At 39.2% G+C, this 12943-nt stretch overlaps 1 long non-coding RNA gene across 1 annotated transcript; it reads left to right on the forward strand.

The window, feature by feature from the left end:
• The first annotated feature begins 891 nt into the window (after positions 1-891).
• LOC100487502 lies at positions 892-12464 on the forward strand. Its single transcript, XR_001170422.3, has 2 exons — positions 892-1953; positions 10601-12464. It is a non-coding gene; the product is annotated as an uncharacterized LOC100487502 (long non-coding RNA).
• The last annotated feature ends 479 nt before the right edge of the window (positions 12465-12943 follow it).

The following is a 12943-nucleotide window of genomic DNA, read 5'->3' on the forward strand; positions in this document are numbered from 1 at the left end:
TAAAATAATAAAATATAAATGGCTCAAATGGAATATTGTGACTCTGGATGGAACACTTCATTTAGCCTCAGCATCAGATGCCTGTATGGAAATATGTACTACAATGCATTTAGCATTTAGCATTTAGCGTGAAGTCACATAGAGGTACTAGTAGCAGCTACTTGTCGTGGGTACTAAAATAGACAATGCTGATCATTTACTAATAACTGTCTCTACGTGTGTTTTAGCAGAGGCAATTCTCCCTAAGCCCTTAGCCTGCTGTTAGATACTAGGGCAGCTCTGAATATAACTCTGAGGCACAGAGTTGATGAAAGTCTGAAAGTGCTTGTTAGTCAATCTATGTCTTGATCCCAGGCTCAGATTTGCAAAGTAGGGGCAAAAGTGATGGCCCTCTTTGTGAATTACACAAACACAAACCTTTACTTGCTGTAAGTCACGCTGCCAGTATACACACAGTGTGGCATAGATAAAAAGGGAAACTGGAAATGTTGAATTCAAGACACCTGTAGACAGATAGCAATTTACAATCTACAACACATATCTAATTTAAACCATTTTTGCCAAAAGTGTTTTCAAAGTCCTTAAATAATCTTAGTTTATAATTTTTATGTTAGTTTAAGCATAGAGAATAAATAGCAGACTGGCAGTGTTTTACGGTGTACATTTGTTCTCAGGTGTGTGTATGTATTCAAGCAGACAAGATATCCACAGCATACCCAAGGGAACTGCTCCTTTATGTTCTCATTGCTTGCTATGGATTAAGCACCTGAGGTGTTTTACAGCTGTCTCCATAGTCACCAGGTTACCTGTCTAATCTTTGCCTTGTTTGTTTATGGGAACAGGAAGCAACTTCTTTACCTTAGAGGTGGAGCAGAGGGAGAGATGGGCAGTCAGCAGTCAGAGGTGTGTTCAGTCGCTAGGGACAAAAAGCATTCTCTTTGGAATAACCAGCAGCTGCCCGAACAGAACATCCCTGTTACGGACAGACAGGCAGAGGTGGGAGAATGGATACAATTTATAATACTAAGATTTTTTTGGCAAAATGTCCTTGACAATCCCTAAAAAGACATGAACAGCTGCTTTCTTGGATTGAAGGTGAATGCCAAGAAGATTACAGCAGAGCTCTAGAGACCCGACAGCAACTTTAGGAATCATAACCAGTAAATAGAGCCCCTGGGGAAACCAGCTCTAATTCACAACTACCTTACAGCAATATACTGTAATGAGAAGCCTGACTTAGCAAGGGAGACATTCTGCTTTATCAGATGGCCATGGTTTACCTACTGATCTACTGTTAATCATTTACTATAATGACTATCCTATTCTGGTGAAGTCATAAAGGAGCCAGCAGGTACAATGCACCTGCATATCGCACTGGACTGGGTATCTGCAAGCTTGTGAACCTTGGACTCCACCCTATGGTTTATTGCTCCATAGCTGCCTCACTTCACTCTTCAAAATGGCCCTTAGTCGAATAGGGCTTGGCCGCTGCTCCTGCTGTTTCTGGCTGGCTGTGGCCTTTGATGTTTTTGGTTTGGTTGTGCTACTGATTGGGGTCTTTGCAAATGTTTTCTTCTATGACTTTCTTATTTATGCCGGAGCTATTGTCATCTTCCTCAGTCTTATTTGGTGGGTGTTCTGGTACACAGGTAACATTGAGGTGCCACCAGAGGAGTTAGCTGATGATGTTGGTCTGAGTAAGAAAAACAATGGCGTCTTGGGTCTGGTCAGAACACTTTCTGGTCGCATTTCCAGAAGTTTCAGAAGTAGAGGCTCAAGAGCATCTAGTCCAGGACAAAGAAGAGACAGAGCACCTAGACCAAACCGCCTTGAGAGACCAGTGACAGTTCCTATGACTACACAACTTGGCAGTATTTCAGCCTCTTTAGAAAAAGAAAGATGCCACACAGCACCTCAATGCAAGCATACATCTCCTATTGTGTAATTATTCAGGTGAGTGTCTATTTTCGACAAAACAAGTTAAGAGTGAAGGACAGAAGTATTTTTCAAGGCTATCTTTAGTGTTGTGTGGTAATTACAAAATATATTCTGTTGGGTCATAGGTTTTGGCTACCTAGTAATTAATCAAATTATTAATCTTGCATACCTGCTATCCTACAACCACAGAACTTTCCCAAAGGACATTATCCCAACTTCTACTATAGGCACCATCTCTCCCTACTATACCTGCTATCCCACAGCCCCAGTCCCTTCCCAGAGGCTATTATCCCACTGCTACTATAGGCACCATCTCTCCCTACTATACCTGCTATCCCACAGCCCCAGTCCCTTCCCAGAGGCTACTATCCCAACTTCTACTATAGGCACCATCTCTCCCTACTATACCTGCTATCCCACAGCCCCAGTCCCTTCCCAGAGGTTATTATCCCAACTGCTACTATAGGCACCATCTCTCCCTACTATACCTGCTATCCCACAACCACAGACCTTTTCCAGAAGACATTATCCCACTGCTACTCTAGGCACCATCTCTCCCTACTATACCTGCTATTCGACAACCACAGACTTTTCCCAGAAGACATTATCCCACTGCTACTTTAGGTTCCAGCATTCCCTACTGTACCTGCTATCCCACAGCCATTTTCCATTCCAAATGGCTATTATCTCTACTGCTGCATGTACCATCTATCTTTGATATACCTGCTATCCCACACTCACGTCCAGAAACTATCATCCCCAGTTTTACAACAGCTACATGCTAACCCAAAGCTACAGTCCCTTCCCAAAGGCTATCATCACCATTTCTAATATAGCCACTATTTCATCCTATTAAATCTGCTAACCAACAGCCACATCCCTTCCCAGAGGCCATCATGGCTTCTGTTCTGTAGATCAGGGATCCCCAGCCTTTAATACTCGTGAGCCACATTCAAATGGAAAAAGTGTTGGGGTGCAACACAAGCATGAAAGAGGTTCCTGATGGTGCCAATAAGAGCAATAATTGGCCATTTATTAGCCCTGATGTGGACTGACAGCCAACAGAAGGTTTGGCATTATGCTGGGTTTTTATGCAACCAAAACTTGCCTTCAAGTCAGGAAAGCATCAGTAATTTCTACTGACAAAGAAACAAGGATATGTGGCTGCCTGTCATTTGGGGGATTTTGAGGTATCAGACATTTACCCTAAGCATTTTTTTTTGGGATGTGTCCATCACAGATACACATACCTGCTCGCTTTTTGCCAAAGAACAACTAGAGATTGATGCCAAAAATACTGAGGGGGATATCCAACCTGGTGGTGGAGATTATGGGGCCCTGAGCATTGCACAAAGTCTAAAGTGGGTTGTCAAACTTCCACCAATGCATTCTGTTGGTGGTAGGATGCTGAAAGTTCTAGTTCAACCAGAGAGGCAGGTTGAACTTCTGTGGTGGATTAACTAAAATATTAAAAAGTTAAATCAATTTGAATTACATTCATTATTTCTTTATAAATGAAGTGTTAAGATAATGCTATTATTCTCTGTGGTTAATCTAAAGTCTAACTGCAATCCTGAGTATACCAGTACCTTTCCTGCACTAAGCACAGGGAGAACTATTGCCTCAGGAACACTATCATATGTCAAGCACTTCCCCCACTTTACACAACACTTTGGCTTGAATTCTGTATAAGGAGCAATATTACTCAGAGCAACAGCCCTTACACGCCCAGACAGACGAGCTCAGTACAGCGGCACGTGCCATATATTACAGAGCAGTGCAGGCATGATATCTGTGTGTATGGAAATGCAGCCTTCAGCCATGTTCACTGTCACTAACAGAAACCCAGCTGAAAGAATAAGCATTATGCCCTCATTATCTGCCAAAGTTTAGTTTAATATATGTTCAAGGCAAACTTCATAAGCACAGTTACTACAGGCAAGTAAAAAGAGAAGTAATTTACAGCATTGGAATCAGCATATTGAATCTGCATTGTATATTTTTGCTTCAAATGGGAATATCGGCAATGCCAACGATGCAGTGAAATCTTGGTCTTCTTATCCCATGATCCCCTGGTGGCTCTCAACAAACAAGGCCAGACTATAGATTTATATATTATAATGTGATAAAAACCCCAGTGTTGTGTTTACATTAACAACATCTGGTTCCCAGGCCATGAAGGAAAATTAGCTGAATAAAATGGGTAATCCCTAAGACAGGGAAGATACATGCCTACAAACTGTTCCCCAAATCTACATACATCTTTGGTTGTGGTAGGCCCTATACCTTTAGTCTGTGGCACTTCTAGGCTACTGTAATCCCTTACTGAATATTCCCTGGAGTTGTTCTTACTCCGTGCATGCCCACTGCATACCCAAGTGATTGCTGTTGAAAGCAGTGTTTGCCCTTTCTATTCTCTGCACTCACTGCTAGTTCTATTGAAATTCAGTAGAAAGTAGAACCAACTCTTCTAGTCAAGACTCCAGTTCCCACAATGCCTTGCACTGTTCTTCATAGGTCCGTTACTCAGCCCATCTTCTGATACATTGTTGCATTTGAAACCACCTACAGAGTGGTAAGGGACACAAAGATACTGCTTTCAGTAGTATCTACAGACATTTAAAGGGCATGTAAACCCCACACACAAAAATGAAATCAGTGAACAGCCTCTTGGAAATCTTTCAATACCTGCCACACTGGTTGTCCAGAGATTAATAGTGAGGCTGCAACATCTCCTTAATCACTTAGATTTCCTTCTCCTCCTGTAACCCACTCGCCCCCCCCCTCAGGAGTTTGCTTTGGCTGTTGGCTTGTGGGCATGCTCAGTTGTTCTCAGCTCAGATTACTAAACATGCCCCCAGTCTAGATTCTAGAAACTCAGCTCTAGCTGTCTGCTTCATTTTTTTTCTCCTGAACTCAGCTTTACCATTACAGAGCTCAAACAAAGCAGAACTTGTATCAGAGACAGTTGTGCCTGTGTGAGCCTGTATTCTTGATTAAATGTATGCTGAATAAGGGTTTGTGTGTGTGTGTATGCTGTTTGCAGATTTAAATGTATCTGATTATGTATCAGAGGAAAAATTGCCACTGGGTGAAAGCTGCTATTTGCTTTAGGAACATGTGATGGTGCTAGCAAATGGAGGGGATATATACAGTACAAATAATGCCATTTGGGTGGGGGAGATGTGCCCAACTGATATACATTGTAGGCAAATGTAGGCTTTACATGTCCTTTAAAAGCAATGCCAAATGCAATTTTAGAGGTATATTTGGCCATTTTGTCGCAGGGATTTCCCCTGGGTGACAAAATGTTTCCTGTGCCATTGCCAAAAACTGTTCAGATGTGTAATTAATGTATACTGGAAAGTTGCTTAGAATTTTATTTCTACAATATTATAACTTTCTTCTTAAATGGTTTAATCAGTGTAAATGGGCAGCCAGGAAGAACTAATAGTATGAGAGTTTGTCTATATATAAACATATATAGTTTTACTTTCACCCAGTGGTTTTTCTGGATTTAGATTTCTCACTCTGATCTCTGTATATTCTGTCTCCATCAGCCCAGATCTCTACTGTACAAGTGTCCCCAGTGCAAAACCACATTTGAGACATGGGTATATTCTGTCTCCTCATTATTAATTTGCTTGTCCTGCCTCAGTCAGGTTTGCCAATGTCTCCCCACCCTTCCAATGACCCACCAGCACAGTTCATGAGTTTTGCAGGGCCTTGAGTTGTGAAGGGACCAAATAAAAATTACATCTTTTTTACAGATAAAATGTACTGTATCTGCTAGCTGTGCCTTGTTTCCATGACCTAGTTTCCTTGGTTTTGATGCTTTGCCCATAGAAATTCTTGTCTTTAAACTGACCACCTGCACAGAAAGTACTCAGTGATTAGGGTCAGTGTTTGCTCTTACTAGAACATATAGTTATTGCACCATAACATAATCATTCATATTAAAGGGATTCTGCCATGATTTTTATGGTGTACTTTTTATTTCTAAATTACACTGTTTACACAGCAAATAATTATTCACTCTACCATTTAAAATGTGTTTTTTTTTGTTGTAATATTGGTACAGTGATTCTGAGCTTTCAGAAGGAGCCAGCGCTACACATTAGAACTGCTTTCAAGCAAGCTATTCGAACAAGCTATTGTTTCTCCTGCTCAGTGTAAAGCTGGCCATACACGCACCGATAATATCGTACGAAACCTTGTTATTTGGTGTAAACACCACCATGAAATGATGAAGATTAAAAAGCTTTTATTGTAACAGCAAACAGTTGCATTTCAGGCCGCAATTGGCCTTTTTTCAAGCTAAGTTCAAATGAGTGGAAAAAAAAAACAATGGTGGCCTGAAATGTTACTGTTTGTCTGAGGTCTAAGCCATAATGTTACAATAAATCTTAAATCACCTGATGGTGCTGTTTATTGATTCCTGTCGATTATGCAATGGATCTAGGCCATTGAGGAATGTGTACTTACTACTCCTTTAGTAACTGTGCTGATTTAGAATTATTGGCTAATATAGCCATGTAGAACCTTATACAGCTTTATACTGGTCAGATATTGGTGCTTTATATCCAAATGAATAAGCAACAAACTGGACATTAAATTATCTTCAGTGTTGAACACTTGGGACCCTTTCTTAAAATGTTTCTATTCTCTGCAGATTTATTTGTCTTTTCAATTCCAGCATTTCATTCAGAAAGAATGGTTTTAACCGTTTGCTTGTTGTAGATTCAAGCTTCCACAGTGCTGATATGAAAGAATGGTGGAGCCGTACATTACATGCAGGATTTCATATTGTCCAGCAATACACAATCCTGCATGTGTGGAAACTCCCAGCACAGAAAAGGTTAAAGAATATTAGGTCTGTAGTAGAACAGAAGCAATCAGGAGCAGAACTTCCATCCAAGGGGATCCTATAGCAAATCATTAATCCAAACTACCCTCAACTGCATATTTAATAAGCCACTGACACTGTCCCTGCAGAAACCTGGCCCCAGGCCATGGTTGAATACTCTGGCCATAACCACATTGTGCTGGGTAAATTCAAATTTCCAACATGTATTCTTTTCTAGCATGTTCTTGTTTATGTGAGAAAAATAGATGCCCACATTTCCAGGAACTTGCCACAAAAAGTTATGAAAATGATCCACAATTGGATTGTGTGCCTTTGGCAGGGTGTTGGTGGCAGAGTATATAAGGCTTTCTCCATGGAATGGTTCCAAGGAATGTTATGTGCCTGTAGAGGACACAGAGGGGGCATGTGGCCAGCCTGCATGGGAGCCCCTGGGATATTTGCTGGTAACAGAGTAGAAGAAATTCCTATTGCCCAGAGTTCCTATGCCCAGAGTCTTGAACGAGTGAGTACAGGGATTAACCTATATAAAATGCGCATATAGTGCCCAGAACAAATAAGCTTTGTTTTTAATTCTGAAAATATCATTCTAACTAACACCTATACCATTCGTAAAACCTAAAACTTGTTTCCAAGTTGTTGTGACCAATTGGTGGGCACAGATGCTGCAAATCTTCAATTATTATAACTATTCTATAGGACACAACAGGGTTAAACATATAGGAAGGATATAGAATCTAGGATAGGATATAGAATCTTCTATATTTGTATCCTTTAGAAAGCTAATAAATTGAACTCATACAAACCCATCTGGGTTTTATAGGTGCTTATAACAATTAATCATTGATTTCATGTATTTGCTTTTACCTTTACCTTTTGTTTCTACCTCCTTATCTGCTGTTTCAGCCCTGACGGTGTGTGGCGGATCTGACGATGTTTAGTGCGACCATCGTCAGATCGCCACGTGTATGGACAGCTTTAGAGGCAGTCTGAGTCCCTAATTCACTAAAAGTGACATAATATTTAAATATTTAGAAATAAATAGTCCCTTAAACCTGCATCGGAGAAATTTCTGCCACTATGGATGAACCTTTCCGGAAAGCCCAGCACACCATCGGTCTCATGTTTTATTATATCGTGTTCCTTCTCAATTCTAGGTTTGCATCCCAGACCTTTATATTGCATGGGTGATAAGCTACTCATAGGCCTCTTGTGTTACACATACTGAAAGCATTTTGTTATTTCTATTCATAACTTCCATTATATCCAACATATATAACATTGTGCCAAACACTCTTGTAAGTTGAAAGGGAAAGTACAAGTGGCTTTCAATGTTGTATTACAAATGCTTAGTGCCTTATCTATACAAAGAGCAGAGCAATTAATAATGTGGCCCATACATGTTTGTAATAGAGGCAATGTCCCATCTAACTCCTTCTTGGCTTATTCTGCTTTCTAGTAGGAATGCACTGAATCCATGATTCGGGATTTAGCCATGTATTGTCTGTATGTAACATACCGTATTTCCTTGAAAACTCAAAAGGAAGTTCGAGGAGTATGGTTTTACATAATACACTATGGAGTAGGTCTGTACATGTAGAAATCTGTACCTGACAGGCCTTTTATGTGGTAAAACCTTTGTTCCTGCTTTCTCAATATTATCACAGGTAGGGCTGGGGGAGCGGCGTTGCAATTAATGATTTACTGATATTGATTTCTAAACACGCAGAATAATATTCCCCTTTTCTGATCTAACACCAGATTAGAGAAATACAACAAGGTCCAGCACTTGCTTTCTATTTGACCCATGATTAGCAGTGCCACCTATGTAAAAATGTTTTACCGGCCAGGCTATGATGTAAAGGGGGTGGGGCCATGATGCAAAGGGTAGGGGTCATGACCAAATGGGTCGGAATGATGACGCAAGGCAGCATTAAGAGCAGATTAAAGAGGATCAATAAGTAAAAATGGGGCAGATGTGGGGCTTGAGTGGCCCAGAGTCAGAGGCTAACTTAAGAATATTACAAAAGTTCCCACAACTACATTGCCAGTAAATTTGTAGTACTGACCCCAGCCTCAGCATGTGTTTTACCAGCTAGGGTGGAAAAATATTGGCCAGAAGGCAACCCTACCCACATTGTGCACAATTTCCTGAGATGCCTGGCACTGACATCAAGTTTTGCCACAAAATTGTAAAAATAGGAATGCACACACAGAAACTGCCTGAAATGGTGTTTAACCTATTTATTCCAGCCACAGATTGTGAAACAACATCTTAACATTTCAGGGGACAAGCCACCCTTTGTCAGAATATGTGAAACAGCTCATGCACAGAATGTTACCACCAACAACCCCTCATACAGTGAGGTAACCCTGTCATCTTCTAAAAAACCTTTATCGGAAATGTCAGTACACAGCAATAATGAATCCATCATTATGCTTTTATTCTCCAGCAGTCCATTATTTAATTAAGTATTAAAAATGACTGAATGAAAATAAAATGCCCACCTATTATAGAATATGGACATCCAGGACAATATATAGAGACAAAATGGATACTAGCCCAAATACAAACAGCTCTATCAGGCCCCCACTAAGACCTCACTAAGGCAACACCAAAGGGCCAGTATTACTGCAGAATATAACTACAGGGAGTTATTAGTTGGTTACTTTTATTTCTATGTTTTTTTGTTATTTACCTCATTACTACTTAGGATTATCTGTTGAGTACGCAAACGGAATGATATTTAAAACTGAGTTATTTAAAAGGCTTTTGTTGCGTTCTGTACAAAGTACAGACAGGAGATCATTCAATTCATACAATTATTATAGTAACATTAAAACAGTGATTAAAATCTCATATAACCTATTTTCAGTCCATTTTGTTGTGTTAAAAATGAAATGTAGAATTCAATACATTGTAATATACCAGCATACTGTAGGTTGTAATAGAGGTAACTAGAACTAAAAACTCAGTTTTTCAGTTGTGGCTTTTACTTTACATGTATTTGTTCCCAACTGCAGCAGGCCTTTAACCCTTTGTTACCTTTCAGCCATCCTCATTTAAACTTCATATTTTGTTTCCGGCTCAAGCTTTTTTGTATTTGCAAAAGTGTGATATGTTTCATAAGTTAATTGCCTTTGAAGGATGTCATAATGTTGCTGCTTTTGGAAATAGTAGGAGGAGACAGGCTCTGAGTGTGAAAAATAAAGATTGTGAACTGAACTGCTAACAGTCTGTCTGCATTACTGTGATATAGCACTGACTCTGTGGGAAGGCTACTACCAGGGGATATATGTAGATCAGGGATCCCCAACCTTTTTTACCAGTGAGCCACATTCAAATGTAAAAAGACTTGGGGAGCAACACAAGCATAAAACATGTTCCTGGGGAGTGCCACAAAAGGGCTGTTATTGGCTATTTGGTAGCCCCTATAAAGACTGGAAGCCTACAGGATGTTCTGTTTGGCAATAGATCTGGTTTTTACGCAACCAAAACTTGCCTTCAAGTCAAGAATGAAAAAATAGGCACCAACTTTGAGGCCACTGGGAGAAACATCCAAGGGCTTAGAGAGCAACAGGTTGCTCACGAGCCACTGGTTGGGGACCACTGATGAAGATACTGATCTCTCTGTTTGACATATTGGGAGTCATTTAATAATAGCCCAAACCCAAGTGCTAGAGTACTAAGGGGCACAAACATTAGCACCCTGTACATATTTAACTGTATGTATAAATATATACACATTTGTAAATATAACAATTCCAGCACTTAACTTGTACATTTTTTTGCCACAGGTGCATACCTCAGAAGACCCAACCAGCCAGGATGCTTTCTTATTGAAGTGAAAGAATCCATGGTGTCCCTGGCCTTACTAAGCCACAGATGTTATTGGATATAAAAGCATGCAGTTTTAAAATATCCAAAGGACTAAAGTGATGCCTCAATATTTTTGTATTACTGCCTAATTTTGGTTCATCCTGTACAAGGAATTATTGGATCAAATATGACAGTTATCATTCCAGTTAAGTAACTCTATAAAATATGTTTGTTGTTCAATGGCCATGTAGAGCATCTACAAGCATTTTCATTTTTAATTGCGGAGTTTTAAAATAAGGCAGGCTTTTCATGCGTCTCAAGGCTCATCTAAGGACAAAATCTACTTGTGGGTAGAATATGAGGATTCAACAAGCATTCCAGAAGTTATGAATCTGCGTTGCTATGGCAATAGAGCATTTCCAGTTTCAGTTATGACATTTCAAAGTGGAGTGATGGATTTTCAACTTCTGTTTTGATATAAATGGTGGTCTAAACAAAAACCAAAGAATAGATTACTTTCTGTGGCAACATTTATGGTTCCATAGTTAAAAGCCAACATGTTAATATCAGCCTTTTGGGCCCTTAGGTTCCATCTGATCCCTGTCAAAATGCTGCTATTGTATGAATTTTACATTTTATATCTTCTATGTTAGTGACATAGCAAAGCATCTGGTATATGCCTAAATCCTTCCCTGAGCATTAACATCCAGTATCCTGTACTCCCACGAGTACAACTTAAGTATCATCCTATACAAAGTCAATGTTCTTTTCCACTGTAATTAAATAGAAATAATACAAATTCCTTAAGAAGTGAAGTTATCTGTGAATTTTGCTCTTTTACGTTTGGGTAAGAGGCAAAACTCATTCTTGTCTCAGCAATTATCCATCATACTCTTAATATATTGTAGGCAAGATTCAGCATCGGGACTACAATAACACATGACTGAGAAGAAGGGCGGTTCCACTTCCTCAGTACCAGAAGCTCAAAGACGAAATGCTGATGGTTGCAAACTATAGTCTACCTTTTCCAAGCTGATGGTAAACACACACACAGCACAGATATTCTGTATGCTAACACCTTCAGCCATCCAGTAACTGTCACATTCCATTCAAAGAGTAGAACTTCTTTAAATCACTGTTGCTAAGAACTATGCATGGACTAACAGAATATTTTTTTAGATTGCCATCCACTCTTTTAACCTCCATGCATGTCTACTGAAATCTAGTCCAATGCATAGTACCTGAGAAACCAGGGTGGCATCTGCAGAGGGTGCAGAAGCTTTGGAGCAAAACTGATATTGTTAACATAGTTTCACCTGTTCCTGTACTTCATAGCATACAAATATTTGTATTATTTCTTCATTAACCTTAAGGGGGACATTTTGACAGTTCATCCTGCAATCTCTTTGCAGCACGGAGTGTTGGAAATGAAAATATTTTCTAGCAATACTTGGAGATGGGTACTGACAAATGTAAGAGTGAGAAGGGGCTGCCAACTTTACCTCAAATCCACTTGGTCTGGCAATCTGCTAAACAAATGGATGAATACTATTTGCCAATAATCTGCATGACCAACAAAATCCAACAATATTGGTTGGGTGCCTGCTTAAGTGGCCCATGTATGGTTCCCTCCAGTCATTCTTTGTAAATATCAGTTTGTTAATTATTGATGGCCTACAGTCCTTTCGTCTCATAGACAGGTCTCCTGATTTTCTGTAAAAATCATTCAATTCCCAGTTCCCGTCTAATCGGCAACCAATGATTATGCTGCAAAAATGTATTTTGCCTATTTTTTAATAACAAAAAAAGGATTTTTTTAATAAATTAAATGATACAACTGAAGTCATGTTTATTTTTTTTTAAAGGTTGTTGAAGTAATATTCATTTTACGGTTTTTCTAGACTTTTTAAAGAGTTAGTGAGGGAGAAGAGAAGAGAAGGTATACAGACTGTCAGATTAAATACCTCGGTTTAATGAGGTTTATTATTATTAAAAAGGGAGCACACATTACTAGCCATATTTACTGGTTTCATGTTTAGTGAATATATAGATTCAACTTTTATTTTAGGAGGTTATTTATCAAAAATTGAGTTGACTTTTTTTCTCTATTCAACAAAAAACGCTGCAAAAAAAACACATTATTTTGTTTCTAAAACTTCACATAGTTGGAAATTATTAAAGAAAAAAAACGCAAAAAATCGGTAAGTAAAAGCGGCAAGGTTCTATAGATGTCAATGCGAATATTCTCTCACAACTAATTTATTTTCCCAGTTTATTGAAACATTTAAGTTTTTCATCTTTACTGAAGATGAATGGAACAA

The sequence above is a fragment of the Xenopus tropicalis genome, chromosome 4 (genome assembly GCF_000004195.4).
Source record: "Xenopus tropicalis strain Nigerian chromosome 4, UCB_Xtro_10.0, whole genome shotgun sequence".
Lineage (NCBI taxonomy): Eukaryota > Metazoa > Chordata > Amphibia > Anura > Pipidae > Xenopus > Xenopus tropicalis.